The sequence below is a fragment of the Pleurodeles waltl genome, chromosome 1_1 (assembly GCF_031143425.1).
Source record: "Pleurodeles waltl isolate 20211129_DDA chromosome 1_1, aPleWal1.hap1.20221129, whole genome shotgun sequence".
In the NCBI taxonomy this organism is placed as follows: Eukaryota; Metazoa; Chordata; class Amphibia; order Caudata; family Salamandridae; genus Pleurodeles; species Pleurodeles waltl.
Window position 1 is genome coordinate 708,590,037 of NC_090436.1, and position 27,362 is coordinate 708,617,398.

A 27,362-nucleotide genomic window follows, 5' to 3' on the forward strand; every position below is an offset into this window, starting at 1 on the left:
AAAAACAAATTGTTCCAATGTAGATGATATGGAGTCAAAGTACCAGGAAATGGAACTTAGGTTCTTATCCAGAGGATGTAAGATCAGAGATATAAAGCAAGGAAAACAAAAAGAAAGACAGAAATGTGGAAAGGAAATTTTGGTACAAACAGGTAACCAGAAGAGAAAAGAACAAGATAATAAGATACGCTTGATCCTGGATTATAGCAAGGAAAATACACAAATCTTGAACATTTTGAATAGACATTGGCATTTGATTAAAAAAGACAGAGACATTGGTCAAAAAGTAGATGAACGTCCTAATATAACGTACAGGAAAGCACCATTGTTACGAGATAAGTTCGTGAAAAGTCATTTTGTACTACCATTGATATCTAATTGGCTATCAGCCTCACAAAAGGGCTTCTTCTGTTGCAACAAATGTAAAGCATGTAGAATTGGCAGCAACAGAAAACAAATAGTAGATCCCCATGGCAGAACCTTTACAATTGACGAAAGAATAACATGCAATACTACATTTGTAGTATACATAATAGAATGTCTGTGTGGCATGAGGTATGTGGGCAGTACTATTTGTCCCTTGAAAAAACGAATCTTAGAACACATAAGAGCAGTTCAAAATGGCGACAGCAATTATGCAGTGACTAAACATCTGAGAAATCATGTGGGAGAAAATTGGCTGCACATGAGTTTCTCTGGTATAGTGGTGGTAAAGAAACATGAGAGAGGAGGCGACAGAGTTCTAAAGCCTAGAATCAAGGCTGATAATCAGGTTACGGACTAAGTCCCCATATGGGATCAATGGGGATGAAGAACTTTACATCATCTCTAAGTCGTGTTAGAATTCTAAATACATGCAGAAAGGTAATGGTCCATGCATATTATTGTGTGTGGAATTAGGATTAGCCATTACATGAATATATAGATATTGATACATATGGAGATGAATATGCCTTATATTATAGAGAATGTTAAGAGCTGTCTAGGGTAAGAATCAGATAGGGATATCATATAAAGGAGATATTTTCCCAGTGTCAGTTGAGCAGCAAACATGGGATTTGTCGCTATGAGAGAGAACTGAAGATTTCTAAACAATAAAAACGGAAACCCCAAAAGTGGATAATACACTGTATTAACAATAGGGAATATGGAAATATTCCTTTTCTTTCGCTCGTTTACTTTGTAGCGAAAAAACTTGCTGGTGATGGGATGTTTGTCTGCCCTTTCTCCTCTCTCTCCCCCTTTTCTTCTCTCTTTCTTCCTTCTTCTTTCCTCTTTTTTCTTCCTCCTTTCTTCCTCCTTTTATCCTCCTTGTTTCCAATTTCTGAGACATGGAAAAACTTTAGAGAAAATATCTATAATCCAAAAAAAAGGTAGAATTTTTTTATGCAAAAAAAAGACAAGGTTAAAAGTTTAATGCTAGTATTTTTTTTCTGGTTTTAATATCTATAAAATGTATGCTTTGATTTATCACTGTGGTATCTGGGATAGAAGTTTTTTATTTGATTTGTTATAGGAGTAAATGTATGGCATGACAAAAAGGTGTTTACAACTACATTTCTCAGAATGCCGCATAATGGCAGATAATAGGTAAAAGTATAAATTGAGTGGTAAATGGATCACTCATTCACTGGGATCAAGACCTTTGGTGGTTGAAACGCGTTGGTGAAGTTTGGGTTTCCTTTCTCTTTTGGAAGAATACATTCTTCAAACACAAGGTTTCCTGTGTGTGCCATGTTTGACCTTGTGTCATTTGGTGGAGAAAGTAATTACAGGGTTGGCCCGTCCCTGACACGAGCACCGACTTTATGGAGCGCGCTTTGATTGGGGCCTTTTGGAGAAGAAAACAAAAATATATATATATATATATATATATATATATATATATATATATATATATATATATATATATATATATATATATATATATATGTAGAGATATGGATATATTTCGTATTGTAGGGCTGTATACAGTAGGATGTTTATTTCTACTTGTTATGTTTCATATTGGTTGAATTAAATGATGGTATATAAGTTTGATTGATGTGTTCATGTCAAATATGTAGTGTCAATGTTCACCTCTTCGCCTCAAAGGCACGTAAAAAATGGTGATAACTGACGTCTGCACATCGATGAGTACCTCTTATTGCCTGGATGACGTCATACGGTGTCGCGTGGGAGTCGGGCAATTGTGACGTCATCGTCGATGTGAAGAGCTAGAAGAAAATTTCCCTTGGATGCTGGCGCATGGGGAAAATTCTTTAGGTGAGGAATCCACAGGTAGCTAGCGTATCCACCAGAAAAGGCGTTACCGAAGGTAAGTAACTTGTTTGTGTGTCTCACAGCAACAGCTGTAAACAAAGGCCTCACAGAGCCCGAAGAGATTTCAGTCCCCTCAGGCTCCCTGAGGCCTTTGTTATATTTATTATAACATTCTGACCACTAGTGGCAGAATGTTCTAATAGCCTTAAAAGCCTGCTATAGCTGAGCTATACTGGCCATTAAAGGCCTGCTCCCTTGTTAAAGGCCTTCACCTTCAGCATGGGCCTTGGCGGGCCTTTAATGGCTGGTATAGCCTGCTCCGGCACTATAATAAATTCCCAACCGTCACCACACCCCACTCAGTCCCTAGCTGGAGCTGGTAATCCCTCAGCCATCCTGTGTTCGTAGAAAGGCCAATTATTGCAGTAGTTGGGGCGTAAGGGGGTACACATTTGGTAATTACATAGCTACATTTCCAGAAGGCCAATGTAAATTATGGCAAATAGAAAAGGCAACATAGGCAACCTTATAGAGCTTGTCCTATGTTACCTTTCCTATTTGTCATGGGTACAGTTGCCAATAATACATGAATCTGAGATACTACGCCTATTTTTTTTAACACCAGTAGGGCATTGTGTCCAATGGTGCATGTATGTGCCCACTCCAAATATATGGAACATTCTGTGCATATATCCCCATTTTAAGGAGTTAAATGTTTTTCAGGTCGAGAACTTTAGAGACCACCTGTGGCCATATCACTGCGGAGCAGCTCTTGATGTCCCATAGTCTTAGGATATATACATCCCAGTACCAATGGTCTCTCTTCTAATTTGCCTTTGAACAACACATACTGATTTTCATCATCAATAAGTGAACTCTCCACCTTAAATGAGACATTCACTTTAAGCCAACTCATAGCCCCCTCTCACTGAATACCTTGTACTAAATATTTGCCAACGGAGGTGCAGTCTGGGAACGCCCTCGTGCACAAGGTGGGTCTTCTGCAGGAAAGCAATCGGGCCTTCCACCTCGCCAAAGCAAAATGCATTTCCTATCACTTTTGCTTTTAATTCATTCCCCGCATATTCCACTTTAATATGCTATATACTGTGTTTCCATTGGTATGACAAGTGAAGTGCAGGGATTCTCGATAAGATGTCCAAATACATGACATTATTTGTGTAATTGTAGACTCCACAGCACACAAGCAAATAATTGTGGATTGTAAAACTACTCAAGTTACATCCCTGTGAAAAATAGAAACAACTACCAACCCATAGGACAGATTCCCCAACTATCCATCCAGAGTAAACATCTGAAGAAATTAGGGCCATATGTACGAACACATTTTCCCATGGACACAGAATGGGCAAAACTGTTTGGTACATCTGGCCCTTAGTTCCTTGGCCTGATATAGGGCCGCTTTCCTCCACACCACTTCGTCTTCACACCGGTGTCTCCACATCATGCCAGCGGCAGGACACTCAACTTTGCTATATTAATGGATTTTGTAGGCCCAGCGTGGAGCTTGTTTAAGTGGCAGCTGTCGTGTGCGGCTGCCAGCAACACCCTCGTTTATAATTACTTAATGACCTTATCGCAGGCAGCCTTCAGTAGCAACGTGTTTCCAGGTAGATTTATAATCCTAAACACAGTAGTCTTTGAACTGTAATAGTAAGCACTTTATTTTATTTTGCTTTAATATTAGGCAAATCTCGTTTCATAAGTCATACATCCACATCATAGTTATCTCTTACATTTGATGTATCTTTTTTCCTCTTTTTTTAGAAGAAAGTACTCCAAAAACACCCAGTGGGGATTCTGAGCATATCTCTCCGGATAGCACAAGACACGTTTTGATAGTGGAGTTGTCTAGTCAACTTTCAGTCCAGCGGGAAAAAATACATCATCTGGAATCGATTCTACAGTCTAGAGATGCGAAAATAAAGCTGCTTGAAGCTGAATGTCTGTCCAGGCGCAGTATGACACCTATTCTTCTTAAAGAATCCAAAAATCCTGTGAACGCTGATCACACTCCAAAAGAACAACGTAGTCTTCCTGACCACACTTCGGAGCATAACTACATGCCAGATACTTCACATGCCCAAGATTATCAACACATCATGAATGCTGAAGCACCCAATGAATTCAAACAAGCTGCTGATTTTAACACCACTTTTACATTAGAACACAATGTTGATCCAGAACCATTCGAGTCTCTTGAGGATGCTAATATCATTAAGAAATATGAAAAGGTTACGGAAACTGACATCTCCCAGGACTCAAAGCTCATTGTGGATGATGACTGTACTTGCAAATCCCCTTCAAAAATGGATACAGACTTCAACCAAAATGTGGATTCTGAATTTAATCAGAAATCCGAATACAATGAGAATGCAGATATTTCACCGAGTATGGAAGAAGCTGATTTGACTCAGGAATACATAGAAAAACAATCCAAGGATCCCGAAAACAATAATACGGATGATTCTAATGGAGAGCTTGAGAAATTACTCAATCAAATTAGCAATGAAAATTCATCACATGATGGGACACAAAATACACCTTCCCCTGATAACAGTTTGCTTACTAACAGTGCTGGTAGTAAAACAATGCCCACATCACCAAGGATGCCAGAAAAAGCTTCACCTTCTCCATCAGAATCTCATGAAGATGCACAACATTCAGTAAATGACGTCTTCCTTTTTGGTTCCGATCATAGTGGTAATAATGAAGAATGTGTTAAACTGGATGAGGAAGACTTATTTTAGGTCCCACTGTTACCACAGTACAACACGTACAAAGGCGAGTGATATAGGTAATGAAAACCTTACTCGTTATTGGGTCATCAAGGTCAAAACACAAAATAATTTTAAGTATTTCCAGTAATTAGTAGAACAAAATCTCAGACTTAGTTTTCTGTCTTGCAATTTTTGTAATGTTATATCTAAGATGTATATTTAGCTATGACACTTGACAGTAGTTACTGTGAATTAGATTATAAAGTGTTAAATAAAGATGTTACATTTCTACTTATGATTTATTGATTAGTTTTATACTCAATGATCCAAGTGTTGTGTACTGAGTTGATTGTGAATAAGTGGACTGAGGAAGTTCTTTTTTTGTGTGGATTGGTAAGGGTAATAGAAAAGAGTAGGACTGAATGGACACAGTGCTATTTCTCAGTAATGGTCTGCATTATAAAACCTTCATTGGTAATTGGTAGTCATAAACATGACCTGTCCAAGTACAGAATCCTGTAACCGTCTATGTGTGTGAAGTTATGGTTAGGATTTGTTATAACACCGTGTATGTTTTATTTTTTTTAAATAACGGCTCTACACAGTGGAGCATGGCCTCACTTGGTAGGTTCGATGCATGGTATAGCCGAAATCCTTCCAGCCCACCCACCCACAACCCTTTTGCGTGGCGCAGGCACTACATCATTAAATAACAACACACACTCAAACTAATGAATAATAATATAGTCATAATTCTCATATCAAGTGTTAATAGTAATGTGATAAGTCAGCTGATCTGTAAGAGCATTTATAACATTTTTTATTGCAATTGCAACGTTAAGGCTCAGGAAAGGAGCACTGCATGCATTGCATCTGGTGTGCGACTTATTGGTTACATAGCTGTTGATTCAGTTATGGATTGTGGAGTTAACCATAACTTACAAATCGCTGTTGTTTTTAGTTTTTTTTTTTTTTAACCATAATTCACTTTAAATGTGTTTTCAGAGTAGACATATGCTCTAGACAAATCTAACTATAACTTCACTTTAACCTTTGTATTTTTCAGTTCATTTTTATTTTTTGTCATATTCCACATGCACCTGTTTTTTTGAACTTCAATATCTGTTTACAGCTAATCATTGCTATGCTCAGACTTTTGCTGTGCGTAGTAGAGGCTGGCTACAGGCCTTGCACATAACCTGTTGGCAGGTTACCCCTACAACACATGGTTTTCAGCAATTTCAAGCAGGAGTTGGCAGCAGAGCTTGACCTTTTGCAGGGCCCCATACTCTCAAGATTAGGCGTGGGCCAAAATTTCTGCCGCTCCGGCAGAGTTTGCAGAGTTTTGCCCACTTCGCATTCCGCTTGGAGCGCAGAGTTCGGGCAAAACTCTGCCAACCGCCTCAAGTTTTTTCTCACTCGTGGCTCACCAACGTTAAGTTGGCAAGTTGCATCTGCTAACATGATTTTCAGGTGCTAGAACGTCTCCTGTCGAGATTTCTCAACACAGGTGTTGACAGCAGGTAGTGACTGTTTACATTGCAAAAGCTGCCACTCTAGTTGAAACTCTACCCAAGCAGCAGAATGAAGCACCACCCTCTGGCTTGCCAAGTTGTACCAGAAGATGCTTCTGGTGCTTAAATTCAGCCCAACATACCTGAATTTTGTCCGTTTGCGGAACTCCACAGAATCTCATTGAGTTTTTATGTAACTCCATAGAATTCCGCAAAGTGACACTCTGACAGTTACGCCCATCCCTAGTAAAGATCCTGTTCCTAAACTGCTACCAATGAGCAAATCTCACCATATGGCCTTCTACAAGGCCAGGGTACAGTCTCCTGGCAATGCCCACTGCACACTGTCCAGGCGTTTGTGGCATTCTATGTAGTCAAGGAAGCTGTTGATGGTCTTCTCAATTAGTTTGGTTGTAAAGGGGGGCAGCAAGATGGGTCGGTAGTAGCTAAGAACTTTTGGGTTGGCTGATGATTCTCTGAGGAGTGTGGTGACTTCAATGTGTTTCCAGCTATCTGGTAAGGTGGCTTTCCTGAGGGAGATGTTAGTTAAGGAAGTGAGTGCAGTGATGAATGTGGCTCTTTCCAGGTTGTAGCTATGGTGAGCTGACTCTCTTCATTATTGCTGCAGTGTCTTCAATGCATAAAGGGTTACCTGCTGTCAGTTGGTTGTCTTTGGCTGCTGAGGTTAGCTGGCTAAGAAAGTCAATGGGGGGTGGCTAGGGTTCTAAATTGAGTAGAACCTGGTGATTTTTTTGTGGAAGAAGTTGGAGAGGTTGTTGCTGAGATCTTGTGTAGGGGTCATGGTGTTGGTTGCGGCTATTGGGTTGGTGAGATCCTTGACAATGCTGTTCATTTATTATTATTTTTTTCTATTCTTTTTTTAAATGAGTGCCCTTGTGCCCACCTCGGGTACCCACAACATTGAAATTTTTTGGGGCCTAAGGGGTGCTGTATCCCCGTTGAGCACCTATTGTGCTGTTGGTGGGAGCTGACTTCTTTCTTGTGCTCTGGCCCAGGTGGAGCAAAGTTGTGTTTCCTGCGAGGGAGATGGTGGCATGGAACAATGTTTATATCCCTACCCACCCTCTACTGAGCAGGGAACATAGCAGTGTCCCTGGAAATGGGGTCCCTGGGACACTGTAGCAGTCATCAGGCCCCGGTGACTGGGGTGCCTGTTTCCGGTGAACTCCAGGACAAGCAGGTCAGACGCCAGCTCCCCAAATTGTAAAACTTTGCCTCAGGGAATGGAGTCCCTGGGACCTCCATGAGGCTTGGGGGCCTTTAAGAGGCTGAGGGAGGGGGCTGTACACCTATGCCCCTGAACTGAAATCAGCTGCAGGGTATGGTGTACCTGGGTCCTTTTTAATGCGCAGGGAGGCATGCTCCTCCCCCCTATATATGTTTCAAATTATTTTCCACTGGGTAGTTATATTTAGGACTACATTTCCATAGTAAAACATTTTTTGGTTTGCTAATAACTTTGGCACTGTTGGGCGAATCTTCATGAAACTTTAAAAAAAAAGTTATTCCACCTAATTCTCCTGGAAAATTTCTGGGTGATATGTCAAATAGGGGGTGAAAAAAGTGGAAGTCCCAAAGCACAAAGGGGCATATTTATGAAATTGTGACGCAGAGCCGCGCAGCAACTTATCATGCTACTCTGCGTCACAGGAAAGGGCAGGAATGCTCTATATGTAAGGCAATTCAGCGCATTCCTGCCCTTCCCCTGCGCTAGCATATAAAGGACTGCATAGAGCCAATGCAGACACCCTTGCACCATGGTGGGTGAGTTGGTTGTTGATGGCTTTCTCCAAGACTTTGAGGAGAAAAAGGAGGAGCGGGATCGGGTGGTAATTCTTGAGTTAGCTCAGGTCAGCTGAGGGTTTCTTTAAAAGAGGCTTGAGTGTTGAAAATCCCTGTGACAGTGGATGCTATCTCTTCTTGGCCTAGAGTGTAGAGGTAATGTGGGCATGGGTAGGTGGATGATCCAGAATGGATGAAAGCCATGAGTTTGCAGGTGTTTTCTGTGGATAGTTGCTTCCATTCGGAGATCGGGGGACATAGGGGTTAGTTGGGGAGCTTGGTGGTTGCGTTGATTGAGGTTCTTTTCAGGGCTGCTATAGTGTCTGAGGCGGCTGTGAGCCAGTTGGAGAAGTTGTGCAGTTGGTGTTCAAGGGTGTCAGATGGGGGAGGTTTGTTGTTTAGGAGGGTGGCAGTCTAAGTGGATTCTGTGACTTTGCCCCAGTTGTGGCGCGGGACGGTGTGCAGTTTGGTAGTGGTGTTGTGTCATAGGTCGATGGTGAAGTGCACTATGGAGCAGTTGGTCCCTGTTAGTTTGGTAGTTTGGGTGAACCTCGCTATGTTGCAAGATTGGGTCCAGGGTGTGCCCTGCGGTGTGGGTGGGGGAGGAAACCAGTTGATTGAAACTAATGGTGAGTAGGTTGTTGTACCTCATTGTAAGGAAATAGCTCCCTGTTGCAGTTACCCCCCATTTTTTCCATGATACTGATGCTGACTTGACTGAGAAGTGTGCTGGGACCCTGCTAACCAGGCCCCAGCACCAATGTTCTTTCACCTAAAATGTACCATTGTTTCCACAATTGGCACACCCCGGCACACAGATAAGTCCCTTGTAAAAGGTAACAATGGTACCAAGGGCCCTGTGACCAGGGAAGGTCCCTAAGGGCTGCAGCATACGTTGTGCCACCCTAAGGGAACCCTCACCTAACACATGCACACTGCCATTGCAGATTGTGTGTGTTGGTGGGGAGAAAAAGGCAAAGTCGACATGGCATTCCCCTCAGCATGCCATGCACACAAAATGCTGCCTGTGGCATAGGTAAGTCACCCCTCTAGCAGGCCTTACAGCCCTAAGGCAGGGTGCACTATACCACAGGTGAGGGCATAGCTTCATGAGCAATATGCCCCTACAGTGTCTAAGTCTATTCTTAGACATTGTAAGTACAGTTGTGACCATATTAAGTATATGGTCTGGGTGTTTGTCAAAAATGCACTCCGCAGCTCCATAATGGCTACACTGAATACTGGGAAGTTTGGTATCAAACTTCTCAGAATAATAAACCCACATTGATGCCAGTGTTAGATTTATTAAAAAAATGCACACAGAGGGCATCTTAGAGATGCCCCCTGTATTTTACCCAATTGTTCAGTGCAGGGCTGACTGGTCTGTGCCAGCCTGCTGCTGAGAGATGAGTTTCTGACCCCATGTGGTGAGGGCCTTTGTGCCCTCTGAGGCCAGAAACAAAGCCTGCACTGGGTGGAGATGCTTAATACCTCCCCCTGCAGGAACTGTAACACCTCACAGTGAGCCTCAAAGACTCAAGCTTCAAGTTACAATGCACCAGGGCACTCCAGCTAGTGGAGATGCCCGCCCCCTGGACACAGCCCCCACTTTTGACGGCAAGTCCAGGGGAGATAATGAGAAAAACAAGGAGGAGTCACCCACCAGTCAGGACAGCCCCTAAGGTGTCCTGAGCTGAGGAGACCCCTGCCTTTAGAAATCCTCCATCTTCATTTTGGAGGATTCCCCCTATAGGATTAGGGATGTGCCCCCCTCCCCACAGGGAGGAGGCACAAAGAGGGTGTAGCCACCCTCAAGGACAGTAGCCATTGGCTACTGCCCTCCCAGACCTAAACACACCCCTAAATTCAGTATTTAGGGGCACCCCAGAACCTAGGAAACTTGATTCCTGCAACCTGAAGAAAGAAGAAGGACTGCTGATCTACAAGCCTGCAGAGAAGGAGGAAGACGACAACTAATTTGGCCCCAGCCCTACCGGCCTGTCTCCAACTTCGAAAACCTGCTCCAGCGATGCATCCGACAGAGACCAGCGACCGCTGAAGCCTCAGAGGACTGCCCTGGACTATAGGACGAAGAAACTCCCGTGAACAGCGGCCCTGTTCAAAACCAGCTACTTCTTTGCAACAAAGAAGCAACTTCCAAAGACTTCACGTTTCCCGCGGGACGCCTGGAACCAATACTGCACCTGCAGGCCCCAGGACCTGAAGGAACTGAACTTCAATGCAGGAGTGACCCCCAGGTGACCCTCTGCCTAGCCCAGGTGGTGGCTATCCCGAGAAGGCCCCCCGTGCCTGCCTGTACCGCTAGAGTGACCGCGGGTCCCTCCATTGATTCCTACCTGAAACCCGACGCCTGCTTTGCTCACTGCACCCGGCCGCCCCTGTGCCGCTGAGGGTGTACTTTGTGTGCCTTCTCGTGTGTCCCCCAGTGCTCTACAAAACCTCCCTGGTCTGCCCCCCCCCGAGGACGCAGGTACTTACCTGCTGGCAGACTGGAACCGGAGCACCTCTGTTCTCCATAGGCGCCTATGTGTTTTGGGCACCTCTTTGACCTCTGCACCTCACCAGCCCTGAGCTGCTGGTGAGTAACTTTGGGGTTGCCTTGAACCCCCAACGGTGGGCTGCCTATGCCCCAGAACTGAGACTTGTAAGTGTTTTACTTACCTCCTAATCTAACCTTTACTTACCTCCCCGGGAACTGTGGATTTTTGCACTGTGTCCACCTTGAAAATAGCTTATTGCCATTTTTACAAGACTGTACCTGATATTGTTTTCATTCAAAGTTCCAAAAGTATCTAATTGAAGTACCTTACATTTAAAGTATTAACTGTAAATCTTGAAACTGTGGTTCTTAAAATAAACTAAGAAAATATATTGTTCAATATAAAAACCTATTGGCCTGGAGTAAGTCTTTGAGTGTGTGTCCCTCATTTATTGCCTGTGTGTGTGCAACAAATGCTTAACACTACCCTCTGATAAGCCTACTGCTCGACCACACTACCACAAAATAGAGCATTAGAATTATCAACTTTTGCCACTATCTTACCTCTAAGGGGAACCCTTGGACTATGTACATGCTCTTTCTTACTTTGAAATAGTACATACAGAGTCAACTTCCTACATTGGTGGATCAGCGTTGGGGTACACGACTTTGCATTTGCTGGACTACTCAGCCACTACCTGATCAGACGACTAAATTCCCAAAATTGTCATTAGAAACTGATTTTTGAAATTTGAGCTATTTTTCTAAATTTTTAAAAGTCCTGCTAGGGCCTTATGTTAGTCCCTGTTAGCATTTCTTTTAGAGTTTAAAAGTTTTGTAAAAGTTTGAATTAAGTTCTAGAGATAGCTTTAGATTCTTAAAGAGTATTCAAACTTTTAGAAACATAGGGGGTCATTACAACATTTGCGGGCGGCAACTGCCGCCCACCAAGTTGTAACCGTTGTGCGCCCGCCAATGCGGCCGCACTCCTGCGGTGCCCATTATAACATCCCCGCTGGGCCGGCAGGCAGAAACAGAGTTTCCGCCCGCCGGCCCAGCGGGGATGTGTGCCGCAACATGGGAGCTGGCTCCAAATGGAGCCAGCGGTGCTGCGGCCGTGCGACGGGTGCAGTTGCACCCGTCGCGCTTTTGAAAAGCTGCACAGGGCCCTGTCAGAGGGCCCCGTGACTCCCCGTACCGCCAGCCTTTTCCTGGAGGTTCAAACCGCTAGGAAAATGCTGGCGGCAGGGGGACTCGTAATCTGCTGGGCAGCACCCTAGCGGATTATCACCGCCGGGGCAAAGTGTGGCGGGAAACCCCCGGCGGTGCGACCGCGGCGCTACCGCCGCGGTCGTAATCCCCTCTGAAGCACCGCCAGCCTGTTGGTGGTGCTTCAGCCAAAACAGCCCTGGCGGTCTTGGCCCGACAGGGTTGTAATGAGGGCCATAATGTCTACTACAGAAGAGTTAGTGATGGAACTCAACCTCACCCCTTACCTGCATCCTAGGATGTCAGAGTTAAGGTCTCTCTGTAAAATCAAAAAAATAAAAACTGGTTCAAACCCTACCAAAGTACAGCTCCAGGAGCTCTTGGCAGAGTTTGCTAAAAACAACCCCTCTGATGATGGCCTCACAGAGGGGGACACTAGTGAGTTGGAGGAACTCCCACCTCCAGTCCGAGATAGGGAGACCAGGGTTTCTCCAACCCTGACTCCACATGTGATAGTCAGAGATGCTGCTTCTCTCACAGGAGAGTCCAGCAACTCTGGAAGCATTGAGGACAGCCTCGTTGAAGATGACCTCCTGCTAGCCAGGTTGGCCAAAAGATTGGCTTTGGAAAGACAGATCATAGCCATAGAAAGGGAAAGACAAGGGATGGGCTTAGGTCCCATCAATGGTGGCAGCAATATAAATAGGGTCAGAGATTCTCCTGACATGCTAAAAATCCCAAAAGGGATTGTAACTAAATATGAAGATGGTGATGACATCACTAAATGGTTCACAGCTTTTGAGAAGGCTTGTGCAACCAGAAAAGTGAACACATCTCACTGGGATGCTCTCCTTTGGGAAATGTTCGCTGGAAAGTGTAGGGATAGACTCCTCACACTCTCTGGAAAAGATGCAGAATCCTATGACCTCATGAAGGCTACCCTGATTGAGGGCTTTGGATTCTCAACTGAGGAGTACAGGATTAGGTTCAGGGGGGCTCAAAAATCCTCAAGCCAGACCTGGGTTGATTTTGTTGGCTTCTCAGTCAAAACACTGGATGGTTGGATTAATGGCAGTGGTGTAAATGATTATGATGGGCTGTACAATCTGTTTATGAAAGAACACCTTTTAAGTAATTGTTTCAATGATAAACTGCATTAGCATCTGGTAAACCTAGGACCAATTTCTTCCCAAGAATTGGGAACGAAGGCGGACCATTGGGTCAAGACTAGGGTGACCAAGACTTCCACAGGGGGTGACCGAAAGACTCCCCAGGGGAAGAGTGTTGAGACATCCAAGGGAAAAAGTAAAGAGCCTTCTACAGGGCCCCAAAAACCTGCTCAGGAGGGAGTGTCCAAAGCCTCTTCACAATACAATTCTGGGTACAAGGGTAAAAACTTTGATCCCAAAAAGGCCTGGTGTCGTAGCTGTAATCAGCAGGGACACCAAACTGGAGACAAGGCCTTTCCCAAGAAAGGTTCCACTTCAAACTCTACTCCAGTTAGCACTGGAATAGCCAGTCTCCAGGTGGGATCAACAGTGTGCCCAGAGCAAATCAGGGTTCACACTGAAGCTACATTAGTCTCTGAGGGTGGGGTGGACTTAGCCGCACTGGCTGCCTGGCCCCCTAATATGCAAACATACAGGCAGCAACTCTTAATTAATGGGACTAGTGTAGAAGGCCTGAGGGATACAGGTGCCAGTGTCACCTTGGTGACAGAGAAACTGGTTTCCCCTGGTCAATACCTGACTGGACAAACTTATCCAGACACCAACGCTGACAGTCAGACTAAAGTACATCCCATGGCTATGGTAACTTTAGAATGGGGAGGGGTCAATTGCCTGAAACAGGTAGTGGTCTCCTCAAATATCGCTGTAGACTGTTTGCTTCGAAATGACCTGGAGTCCTCAGCATGGGCTGAGGTAGAACTCAAAACCCATGCAGCCATGCTGGGCATCCCTGAACTGGTGTGTGTCAAGACAAGGACACAGTGCAAGGCTCAGGGTGAAAAAGTGGTGTTGGAGCCTGGAATAATGGCCCAACCCTCCAAGAGGAAAGGAAAGAAGACTGGGGAACCAGCCTCAACACAACAAAAGAAAGGGAACCTCTCTTCCCAGGAAGAAGTTCTGACCTCTGAGGGAACTGAGCCCATGGAGTTGGAACCTTATCAGGTTGAACTCTTAGGCCCAAGGGGAGAAACAAGGGAACAGTTGTGTAAGGGGCAAGAAGCATGTCCCTCTCTTGAAGGCCTTAGGCAGCAAGCTGCTGAAGAGACCAAAGGAAAAATCACTGGAACACATAGGGGGTGATTCCGACCCCGGAGGTCCTTGACCGCCAGGGCCGGGGTCGGCGGGAGCACCGCCAACAGGCTGGCGGTGCTCCTAAGGGCATTCTGACCGCGGCGGTATGGCCGCGGTCAGAAACGGAAAACCGGCGGTGTCCCGCCGGTTTTCCGCTGCCCTGAGGAATCCCCCATGGCGGCGCAGCTTGCTGCGCCGCCATGGGGGATTCCGACCCCCTCACCGCCATCCTGTTCCTGGCGGTTTCGACCGCCAGGAACAGGATGGCGGTGAGGGGTGTCATGGGGCCCCTGGGGGCCCCTGCAGTGCCCATGCCAATGGCATGGGCACTGCAGGGGCCCCCGTAAGAGGGCCCCACTTTGAATTTCAGTGTCTGCTTAGCAGACACTGAAATTCGCGATGGGTGCTACTGCACCCGTCGCACACCTTCCACTCCGCCGGCTCCATTCGGAGCCGGCTTCCTCGTAGAAGGGTGTTTCCCACTGGGCTAGCGGGCGGCCTTTTGGCGGTCGCCCGCCAGCCCAGTGGGAAACCCAGAATGACCGCCGCGGTCTTTTGACCGCGGTACGGTCTTCTGGCGGTTCCCGCTTGGCGGGCGGCTCCCGCCGCCCGCCAAGCTTGGAATGACCCCCATGGAGTCTATTGGGAAGATGGACTCCTCTACACTGAGGCAAGAGATCCCAAACCTGGTGCCACTAGGAGAGTGGTAGTGCCTCAGGAGTTTAGGAAGTTCATTCTGACCTTAGCTCATGATATTCCACTTGCTGGGCATTTGGGACAAACCACGACTTGGGAAAGGTTAGTTAACCATTTCTATTGGCCCAACATGTCCCAGAAAGTAAAGGAGTTTTGTGTCTCCTGTGCCACCTGTCAAGCCAGTGGTAAGACAGGTGGACACCCAAAGGCCACCCTCAATCCACTTCCAGTGGTATGGGTCCCCTTTGAAAGAGTTGGTGTGGACATAGTGGGTCCACTTGAACCTCCCACAGCCTCAGGGAACCAGTATATCCTAGTGGTATTGGATCATGCCACTAGGTACCCTGAAGCAATTCCCCTTAGGTCCACTACTGCCCCTGCAGTAGCTAAGGCACTAATAGGTATCTTTACCAGAGTGGGATTTCCTAAGGAGGTGGTGTCTGACAGAGGTACCAACTTCATGTCAGCATACCCGAAACACATGTGGAATGAGTGTGGGGTGACTTACAAATTCACCACACCATACCATCCTCAAACCAATGGTCTTGTATAAAGATTTAACAAGACATTGAAAGGCATGATCATGGGGCTCCATGAAAAGCTCAAAAGGAGATGGGATGTCCTCTTGCCATGTCTGCTTTTCGCCTACAGAGAGGTGCCTCAGAAGGGAGTAGGGTTTTCCCCCTTTGAACTTCTGTTTGGCCATCCTGTCAGGGGACCACTAGCTCTTGTAAAAGAAGGCTGGGAGAGACCTCTTCATGAGCCTAAACAAGATATATTGGACTGTGTACTAGGCCTACATTCCAGGATGGCAGAGTACATGGAAAAGGCAAGCAAAAACCTTGAGGCCAGCCAACAACTCCAGAAGATGTGATATGACTAAAAGGCTGCTATGGTTGAGTTTCAGCCAGGGCAGAAGGTCTGGGTTCTGGAGCCTGTGGCTCCCAGGGCACTTCAGGACAGATGGAGTGGCCCTTACCCAGTGCTAGAGAGAAAGAGTCAGGTCACCTACCTGGTTGACCTAGGCACTAGCAGGACCCCCAAAAGGGTGATCCATGTGAATTGCCTCAAACTCTTTCATGACAGGGCAGATGTGAATCTGTTGATGGTGACAGATGAGGACCAGGAAGCTGAGAGTGAACCTCTCCCTGATCTCCTCTCCACTGACCCTAAAGATGGCTCAGTAGATGGAGTGATCTATTCAGACACCCTCTCTGGCCAACAGCAATCTGACTGTAGGAAAGACTTACAACAGTTTGCTGAGCTCTTTTCCCTAACCCCTGGTCAGACCACCTGTGTACCCATGATGTGGACACAGGAGACAGCATGCCTGTCAAAAACAAAACTTTCAGACAGTCTGACCAAGTTAAGGAATGCATCAAAGTGGAAGTCTACAAGATGCTGGAATTGGGAGTCATTGAGCACTCTGAAACCCCCTAGGCTAGGCCAGTGGTCTTAGTCCCCAAACCTCACACCAAGGATGGTAAGAGAGAGATTAGGTTGTGTGTAGACTCCAGAGGACTTAGGGCCAGATGTAGGTACAAAAAAATTAGCGACTCGCAATTTGCGAGCATGTGCGACTCGCAATTTGCGTGTCGCTAACTGGAATGCAGGTACAATTTGCGGGGACAAATTGTGACTCGCACCGCAGATAGCGAGTCCACTGTTTGCGAGGTCGCTTTTTGCGACAGCGCAAAAAACGGACTCGCAATTTGCGAGTGGGTGTCGCAAATTGCGATTTTCATGAAAATTGATTGCAGCTGCTGCAGAACACTCCAGAAACCACTCCAGAACACTCTGGAAACACTTCCTGGCACATGATGATGACATCACAGCCAGGAAGTTTACAAATACACCTGGGAGGAGGGAGGACCACACCCTTTTTATTTGCTGCACAGCTAACAGAGCAACAGCAACCATGGCTGACACTCCCAGAAAGAGGAAACTGAAATTTGCTGAGAAGGAGCTGGAGGTGCTCACAGAGGAATGCTGTCAGCACCATGATGAGCTATTTGGGAAGGCAGCCCTCAATGTGTCAGACTCTGCCAAAAAAAGAATTTGGCAGGAAATTCAGGAGAAGGTGAACTCCCTGGGGGTCAGCCACAGGAGTGTCAATGAGATAAAGAAGAGGTGGTATGACCTCCGCTCCCGGACCAAGGAGAGGGTGGCAGAAAGGCTCCGGGAGATGAGAGGCACAGGAGGGGGACCATCTTCCATACCACCACCCACACCCCTGGAGGAAAGGGTGGAGGAGACCCTGGAGCCGGAGTCTGTAACAGGATTCGGAGAATTGGACACCTCTGAGCCCAGAACATCAACCGGTGAGTACCATGTGATATGCCTGTACCCCCATCAATGCCATACCCCCACCCACCATGTACACAGGGGCATGCACAACCAAGATAGCTCCATTTCAGAGTTGCAGATACCAGCATGATGCATTATGGGCAATGTAGTCAAGTAGGCAGTTAATAGGCAAATGTTTGTTAGGAAGTGTGCAACAGATAGTAGACACTGACAGTGTTTTCCCCATGTCCCACAGGTCTCCCACAAGACCCCACCACCAGCCACAGCAGCCAGGTGCCACTGGTCACCCAGCCCCATGAGGAGACAACAGGAGCAGCCACCACTCCCACCTGCACCACCAACACCATCCCCTCTATGACAACACCCGCTGCAACAGTGGTTTTGGAGCCTGCAGCAGCAACAACCAGGAGTGCCACAGCACATATCACAGGGCATCCACCGCTGCGCAGGCGACGCAGGATGAGGAGAGCAGGGCTGCAGGCAGAGTCAGGGCATCCGTCCACCACACTGACAGAGGCACAACTGCTACGTGGTCAGCGCCTACAGAATCAAATGTTAGGGCGGATTAATGGGGTTCTGCACCGCTTCGTAAGGAACAATGAAAACAGCATGCAGCAGCTTCATGCACAACTGGACGCAATAGGCAACAACACTGGTGACCTAGCCCTGTCCATGCGTGAACTGGTGGCTGGACTGCTTACACAGAGCGAGGGTGCGCGGCGCAGGGACCGCCAGCTGCTCCAAAGGCTGGACAGGATGGCCTCCTCTATTTGCAGACTGGCAGTGAACACTACTGGGCTGTCAAGAAGAACAGTCGGCCTCCAGGTGGAAACGGGCCACTTTGCGGTTGATGTGGCAAGGGGCCTGGGCCGGATCACCCATGTGATAGACCTCATGGAGGCACGGCAGGTGTCCAGGGGTACAGGGGACACCCCACAAGACAGCGAGGAGGGCTCCACTGTCAGCAGTGTCTCTGCTGGTGACACCAGGGTGCTCCGGAGTGGGAGTATGAGGCGGAGAACTGCTGAGCAACCTGGTACCAGCCAGGCTGGCAGAGGCCGCTGTAGGCAATAAACTAAACACTGTCCCTGATGTTGGGGCACATGATGGCAATGTGCCCCATGCCAGGTGGGCTTTATGAAGTCCCTGGACAGTTTTTCATTGTAAATAGTTCGGTTTTTGCACATATTAAATAATTTTTTTGTTCCACTTAAGAAATGGAGTGTTTGTTCAATTGGTGAGTATGGTAGAAGTTGGCACTTACCTTCCAAAGTATTGTGTTGCAATGTGTTCCCGTGTCAGTCTACCTTGATTTGCGATGCTCCTATCACCATGATGGTGATGTGGTTGCTCTTGCTCTTCATCCTCAGAATCTGGGTCTGCAGGGGTGAGAGGTAGTCCACGTTGGGTGGCACTGTTGTGCAGGATGGCGCATGCGACAACTATTTTGAATGCCGTTATGGGGGTATACTGGAGGGCACCTCCACTTCGGTGAAGGCATCTGAACCGTGCTTTCAGCAATCCAAATGTTCTTTCTATCAGGTTCCTGGTCCTCTTATGTGCACTGTTGTATCGCCTCTCACATTCATTGCTGGGTGTTAAGTACGGAGTCAGTATCCATGGGCGTAAGGCATATGCACTGTCACCTGTAGGGCACAAAAAGTACACTGTTAGAAAGTCCTGGTTGGTGTGCACATTGATCTGTGTGCATGTCTACAAGGTGTATGCAGCTCTACCTAGGAGGTATCCGTCTCCAAACTCCCCACGTTCCAGTCGTTGGTGTATCCCACTGTGCCTAAAAATGTAGGAGTCATGAGTACTGCCTGGAAATTTAGCTACAATGTCAGTAATGACATAATGGGCGTCACATACAACCTGAATATTGAGTGAGTGGGTACACTTTCTATTGCGGAACAGATATTCCAGGTTTGCAGGAGGGCATATTTGAATATGTGTCCCATCTAAACACCCTACGACATGGGGAAAGTTGGCAATCCGGTAAAAGTCCAACTTGGTGCTGTTGATTTCTGCCTCATTCCTGGGTAGGTATATGTATTGGGACATGTGTGTGAGTAAGGCATCTAGGAAAGCCCTGAGGAACCTTGATAGTGCACTTTGGGATACCCCACCTGCCACAGCAATGACCCCCTGATAGCTCCCCGAGGCCAAGAGGTGCAGTGAGCATAGCACTTGCACATGCGTAGGGATGGCGCAGCCGCGCAGAGTCTGGCGTTCTAGCTATGGTTTGAGTAATTCAATTAAATCTAGTATAGCTGCGCTGCTAAGTCTATATTTATCGTATATTTCCTCCTCAGTTTGCTGGAAGAGTGTCTGCCTTGTTCTGTAAATCTGCTCCTGTCTCTGGCTCCTCCTCCTCCTCTGCTGGGCTGCGTGGGCTTTCCTCCTCACTGCTATCAGGTATATCTCCGCCATCTTGAGTAACCCAGATGCCTTCTGGGTCTCCTTTTATACCTTGGTAATGATTACCACCTGCTCTAAGTTAGTGGTAAATGGGACATGCAAACGGGGCTTTTTGCGACTAGTCGCAATTTGCGAGTTGCTATTGTGTATGGTTTGCGACTCGCAAATTGCGACTTCCTATTTGCGGGTCGCAAAATGGGGTCGCAAATTTTGCGAGTCGGTAACGGCTCGCATCGCTTTTTGCGAGTCGGAAATGGGATTTTTGCATCCCATTTCCGATTTTGCGGAGTCGCAAATAGCGATTCAGGCCATTTGCGACTCGCAAACGTTTGCTACATCTGGCCCTTAATTCTGTCACCAAGACAGATGCCCATCCCATTCCAAGGGCAGATGAATTAATTGACAAACTAGGTGCTGCCAGATACTTAAGTACCTTTGACTTGACAGCAGGGTACTGGCAAATCAAAATGGCACCAGGAGCAAAAGAAAAGACAGCATTCTCCACACCTGATGGGCATTATCAGTTTACTGTTATGCCCTTTGGCTTAAAGATTGCCCCTGCCACCTTCCAAAGGTTGGTGAATCAAGTCCTTGCTGGCTTGGATTCCTTTAGTGCAGCTTATCTTGACGATATTGCTGTCTTTAGCTCTAGCTGGCAGGATCACCTGGTCCATCTGAAGAAGGTTTTGAAGGCCCTGCAGGCAGCAGGCCTCTCTATCAAGGCACCCAAATGTGAGATAGGGCAGGGAACTGTGGTTTACTTGGGACACCTTGTAGGTGGAGGCCAAGTTCAGCCACTCCAGCCCAGGATCCAGACTATTCTGGACTGGGTAGCTCCAAAAACCCAGACTCAAGTCAGGGCATTCCTTGGCTTGACTGGCTACTACAGGAGGTTTGTGAAGGGATATGGATCAATAGTGACACCCCTCACAGAACTTACCTCCAAGAAAATGCCTAAGAAGGTAAACTGGACTATAGAATGCCAACAGGCCTTTGACACCATGAAACAAGCTATGTGCACAGCACCAGTTCTAAAAGATCCAGATTACTCTAAGCAGTTCATTGTGCAGAGTGATGCCTCTGAACATGGGATAGGGGCAGTTTTGTCCCAAACAAATGATGATGGCCCTGACCAGCCTGTTGCTTTCATTAGCAGGAGCTTACTCCCCAGGGAGCAGCGTTGAAGTGCCATTGAGAGGGAGGCCTTTGCTGTGGTTTGGTCCCTGAAGAAGCTGAGACCATACCTCTTTGGTACTCACTTTGTAGTTCAAACTGACCGCAGACCTCTCAGATGGCTAATGCAAATGAAAGGTGAAAATCCAAAACTGTTGAGGTGGTCCAACTCCCTACAGGGAATGGCCTTTATAGTGGAACACAGACCTGGGACTGCCCATGCCAATGCAGATGGCCTTTCCAGGTTCTGCCACTTAGAAAATGAAGACTCTCTTGGGAAAGGTTAGTCTCATCCTCTTTCATCTGGGGGGGAGATTGTGTAAGGAAATGCCTCCTTGGCATGTTTACCCCCAGACTTTTTGCCTTTGCTGATGCCAATTTATGATTTGAAAGTGCGATGAGGCCTGTTAACCAGGCCCCTGCACCACTGTTCTTTCCCTAACCTGTGCCTTTGTCTCCACAATTGGCACACCCTGGCATCCAGGTAAGTCCCTTGTAACTGGTACCCCTGGTACCAAGGGCCATGATGCCAGGGAAGGTCTCTAAAGGCTGCAGCATGTCTTATGCCACCATAGGAACCCCTCACTCACCACAGACACACTGCTTGCCAGCTTGTGTGTGCTGGTGGGGAGAAAATGACTACGTCGAAATGGCACTCCCCTCAGGGTGCCATGCCAACCTCACACTGCCTATAGCATAGATAAGTCACCCCTCTAGCAGGCCTTACAGCCCTAAGGCAGGGTGCACTATATCATAGGTGAGGGCATAGGTGCATGAGCACTATGCCCCTACAGTGTCTAAGCAAAACCTTAGACATTGTAAGTGCAGGGTAGTCATAAGAGTATATGGTCTGGGAGTCTGTCATACACAAACTCCACAGCACCATAATGGCTACACTGAAAACTGGGAAGTTTGGTATCAAACTTCTCAGCACAATAAATGCACACTGATGCCAGTGTACATTTTATTGTAAAATACACCCAGAGGGCATCTTAGAGATGCCCCCTGAAAACATACCTGACTTCCATTGTGGGCTGACTAGTTTTTCCAGCCTGCCACACACCAGATATGTTGCTGGCCACATGGGGAGAGTGCCTTTGTCACTCTGTGGCTAGTAACAAAGCCTGTACTGGGTGGAGGTGCTTTTCACTTCCCCCTGCAGGAACTGTAACACCTCGCGGTGAGCCTCAAAGGCTCACCCCCTTTGTTACAGCACCACAGGGCATCCCAGCTAGTGGAGATGCCCGCCCGTTCCGGCCACGACCCCACTTTTGGCGGCAAGGCCTGAGGAGACAATGTGAAAAACAAGGAGGAGTCACTGGCCAGTCAGGACAACCCCTAAAGTGTCCTGAGCTGAGGTAACTCTGACTTTTAGAAATCCTCCATCTTGCAGATGGAGGATTCTCCCATTAGGATTAGAGATGTTCCCCCCTCCACTCAGGGAGGAGGCACAAAGAGGGTGTAGCCACCCTCAGGGCTAGTAGCTAGTGGCTACTAACCTCCCAGACCTAAACACACCCCTAAATTGAGTATTTAGGGGCCCCCAGAACCTAGGAAGATAGATTCCTGCAACCTGAAGACAAAGAAGGGCTGCTGACCTGAAGACCTGCAGAGAAGACGGAGACACCAACTGCTTTGGCCCCAACCCTACCGGCCTGTCTCCCCACTTCAAGAAAAACTTCAACAGTGACGCGTCCCCCAGGGTCCAGCGACCTCTGAAGCCTCAGTGGACTACCCTGCATCTAAAAGGACCAAGAACTCCCGAGGACAGCGGCCCTGTTCCACAAAGACTGAAACTTGCAACAAAGAAACAACTTTTAAAGGACTCCACGTTTCCTGCCGGAAGCGTGAGACTTTCCACTCTGCACCTGACGCCCCCGGCTCGACCTGCGGAGAAACAACACTACAGGGAGGACTCGCCGGCGACTGCGAGCCTGTGAGTAGTCAGAGCTGACCCCCCTGATCCCCCACAGCGATGCCTGCAGAGGGAATACAGAGGCTCCCCCTGACCGCGACTGCCTGCTTCAAAGAACCCGACGCCTGGTAAAGACACTGCACCCGCAGCCCCAAGGACCGGAAGGATCCGACCTCCAGTGCAGAAGCGACCCCCAGGTGGCCCTCTCCCTTGCCCAGGTGGTGGCTACCCCGGGGAGCTTCCCCCCCCCCTTGCCTGCCTGCTTCGCTGAAGAGACCCCTGGGTCTCCCATTGAAACCAATTGCAAACCCAACGCCTGTTTGCACTCTGCACCCGGCCGCCCCGTGACGCTGAGGGTGTACTTTTTGTGCTGACTTGTGTCCCCCCCGGTGCCTTACAAAACCCCCTGGTCTGCCCTCTGAAGTCACAGGAACTTACCTGTTGGCAGACTGGAACCGGGGCACCCCTATTTCCATTGAAGCCTATGTGTTTTGGGCACCACTTTGACTCTGCACCTGACCGGCCCTGAGCTGCTGGTGTGGTAACTTTGGAGTTGCCCTGAACCCCCAACGGTGTGCTACCTTGGACCCAACTTTGAACCTTGTAAGTGCTTTACTTACCTGTGAAACTAACAAATACTTACCTCCCCCAGGAACTGTTGATTTTTGCAGTGTCCAATTTTAAAATAGCTTATTGCCATTTTTGCCAAAACTGTACATGCTATTGTGATGATTCAAAGTTCCTAAGATACCTGAGTAAAATACCTTTCATTTAAAGTATTGTTTGTAAATCTTGAACCTGTGGTTCTTAAATAAAATAAACTAAGAAAATATATTTTTCTATATAAAAACCTATTGGCCTGGAATTGTCTTTGAGTGTGTGTTCCTCATTTATTGCCTGTGTGTGTACAACAAATGCTTAACACTACCCTCTGATAAGCCTACTGCTCAAACACACTACCACAAAATAGAGCATTAGAATGAACTCTTTTTGCCACTACCTTACCTCTAAGGGGAACCCTTGGACTCTGTGCATGCTATTTCTTACTTTGAAATAGTACATACAGAGCCAACTTCCTCCATGGTGGCTGCAGGATCTCATAGTCAAAGAACAAAAAGGCAGAGTCTAGTGTGTCAACAGTATATGTGTATTGGAAGGGAATATGTGTCAGGTGTTTGTGATCTGGTGCAGGTGTATATTATTATTTTTTTACCTTTGATGCAGAGGTCTCTGCCACGCATGCAGAAATCTTTGCACTGGTTGCAGAGGTGTCCAGGCGGTTGCCGACATCTCCAACCCGGTGGCATAAGTCTTTGATGAGAGAGTAGAATGTGAAATACAATTGTAAAGTGACTAGCAGTAACTTTATGGTCATAAATTATAGTTATGCAGACTTCACCCACTAAACGGAGGGGGTGGAGCCATCTACACCAAGGAGTAACATTACAGTCGGAAATAGTGAAAAACCAAAATGTAGTCAAGTTACTTCTAAGTTTAAGAGTAAACTTACCTTTGTAAATAGATCTCCGAAATGTCAGGGAAGTATCTAACCTCATGGTCTTGACTGTGAAGGATCAGCCTAACACATATTGCAATATATATTATTCTACGTGAGACAGTCAGAAGATATGTCATCATAAACAGTTTCTTACTGCACACATCCACTATTTACTTTCAATGGTCCTGCGCAGCGCAGTAAGTAAGTGCCTGCCCGTGCTCAGCCACGACTGATCTACAGAACGTCAGTCTTTCTTAGAGTGTCCTGTCCACCCTGCCTAATGCTTGGACACTTTTCTGGTTCACGTCTTCGCAGCTGTGCACTAGCAACCTCACTTGGGCTTTACCATGTGGTCTAACAAATGCTACATTGCATTCCATATTTCATAATCCTGTAACTACAACCTAGGTTCGTTAATTTAGCTCTGACTTAATTGCTGCAGACCTGTGGCTCTACTGCAGGTGTCTGTCCACGCTCCATATGCAATTTCTTACCCTTCATACTTCTCATACTGGGAGCCACAGGGAATAACATGCCTGCTGGTCTCTAGCCTCCACTGTCCTTCTCCCTGTAGTCTTGTTGCGGGGGGAATAGTACACCATGATCTTGTTTCCTAAGATCCTTCACAATTACACATTTTCCTTCCCATCCTAGAACGCACTTCACTGTGGATTTTAAATATACCTGTGCCTCTATCGTGCCCAAACTATATGAGACAATAGCCTCTTGTTTCTCATATACTCTGCCTGGGCAGAGTTTTTGGTAGTACCCTCTTCCCCAAATAGATCGGTAAGCTTAACGGTTAGTCTTCGAAAGAGCTAAAAATTGTCCTTCACAAAAACAAGACAAGCAGAATTGAAGACTGTGCATTGTTCAACGTTCAGTTGAATGTTCATTTTTAATTTGATGAGCTTTGAGATTTCACAATAGCTCAAAATGTGTGTAGGCAACAACAAGCACATTTTTGTTTTAAAGACAAACAGTAGCTGGGCTGGGATAACCTGCAACTTTTATTTTAGGAAAATTGCCAAAGGAAACAAAATTGCAAAAATGATTCTTCATGAAGAAGAAACTATAACTTTATTCTGTTTTTACAGTGAAATAAATGGAACAATTGAAACACCCTTTAGGAATTCTATTTTATTGAAAATCCTGCATAGGATCTGCAGATTAATTTTCCCAGAAAATTGTAGATTTTTGCCAAAACATATTTTCACAATTTCATGAGGTACAAATTGATTACATTTCGTCAGTAACAGTAGCATAATAAAGTGCAATGTGAAGTAACATTAAGAAGTCCTTCTACCGCCACATCAAAGGCCATATGTACAAAACCTTTTTGCAATCGCAAATGCTTTGATTTGCAAAATCACAGGGTTTGCAAATATAAAATGTATTTTATGTATGGATTGAATCCAATGTGCGAGTTGCAAAACTTTATCAGACTTGAAAAATGGGTATAGTGACCCATACCAAATTGCAATTATTAAATTGAGTGAAAGGGGCTTCCCCCCTTACAGTGATTCGGTATGGCATATGTCAATATTTGGTGACCACAACTGTGGGCACAAACCCGTTATTAATTAATGACACTTCACAGGCGGTCGTAATTGATTAGCAAAGGGAAAGTTGCCACTTTGGACAGGAAAGGTGTCACCTTGAATGGTGTTGGGTGACTCCGGGGCAGTAGGCTGTGGTCCAGGAACCAATGCATGCTCCCACCGAAGTTTTCCTGAACTGGAACGTTTAAAAAAGAAAACAGCACTGGTTCCTTTGGGAATGCAAATAAAGGTTCTCTGTTCCTAGCAGGGTACAATCCCAGTGTTTGCATCTAATCACAAGGGGCCACAAATAGACACCTGCCTAACTATCATTAATTGAGAAGGTCATTCTGCCACCCTATGCGACTGGAGATTTCATGATGCAACCTAATAGTGAATAGGTGACTGTATAGCAAATCAGAGACGTGCTGCAATTGAAATTTGGGAACACTTTTTACAGCCTGTTTCTTAGTACATCTGGCCCCAAAAGAGGTACGTCAACACAAGAATGTTTGAATACCAACTATATAGAATAGAGAGTTGGAGATCAGAAAACTGCAATATCTAACATCTGATCAGTCATCACATGCAATAAACAATTAAAAGTACTAAACAGTTTTGCCCCTGTTATTCCCCTCAGGGAGTGCACCACTCCTGCCTAGCTTAAGGTGCCTAATTCTGAATGCCCCTCCTATTCAATGCTAGTGTTAGGCACCTAATTCTGAATGCCCCGCCTAATCAATGCTAGTGTTAGGCACCTAATTCTGAATGCCCCTCCTAATCAATGCTAGTGTTAGGCACCTGATTCGGAATGCCCCTCATAATCACTGACACCAATATAGAATGATAGTGATGTGAGGCACTTCAACTTCAAGAAACATATTTTCACTGTGGTGAGACAGTGTGAGAAACAATATGTGTGGTGTGGTGTTCCTCTTCCAGGTAATTGTTTTAAGAAGATAAAGACAGATATGAATTCCAGTGATTTTGAATTAATGTTAAGAATATTGTGATTTTCACAAATGCTGTTCCTTCCAAAGAGGAGCTACATGAATTTAGCTTGTGATACCTATTCACATAACTAAATCTATGTGCGGAGATCTCTGCACACGGATGTATGCGTATGCCTAGGCATAAACCTCCGTCAATCAGCAATTCAACAACTCTGGGCTGAGAGGTACACTCAGTAGTGAGAGTATGTGCCTCCACCTTCTGACGTGATGGAGTGGGGGCATGTACGACTGAAAATACATCCATAAAAATAATATCAGTAACTTTACCATTATATTTTAATGGCACACCAATGCAAATCATACAATGTATAGTAGGCAGAGATCTCCACCGGGCTACATAGAACTAGAAATCGAAAAGAATAGGAAAACAGCCAACACCTGAGGATAATCTTACACATAATTGAAAATATTACCATATTACCATAAGTACAGCCGCAACCTGGGCTCTGCTCCTTCTTCTTGTACTATT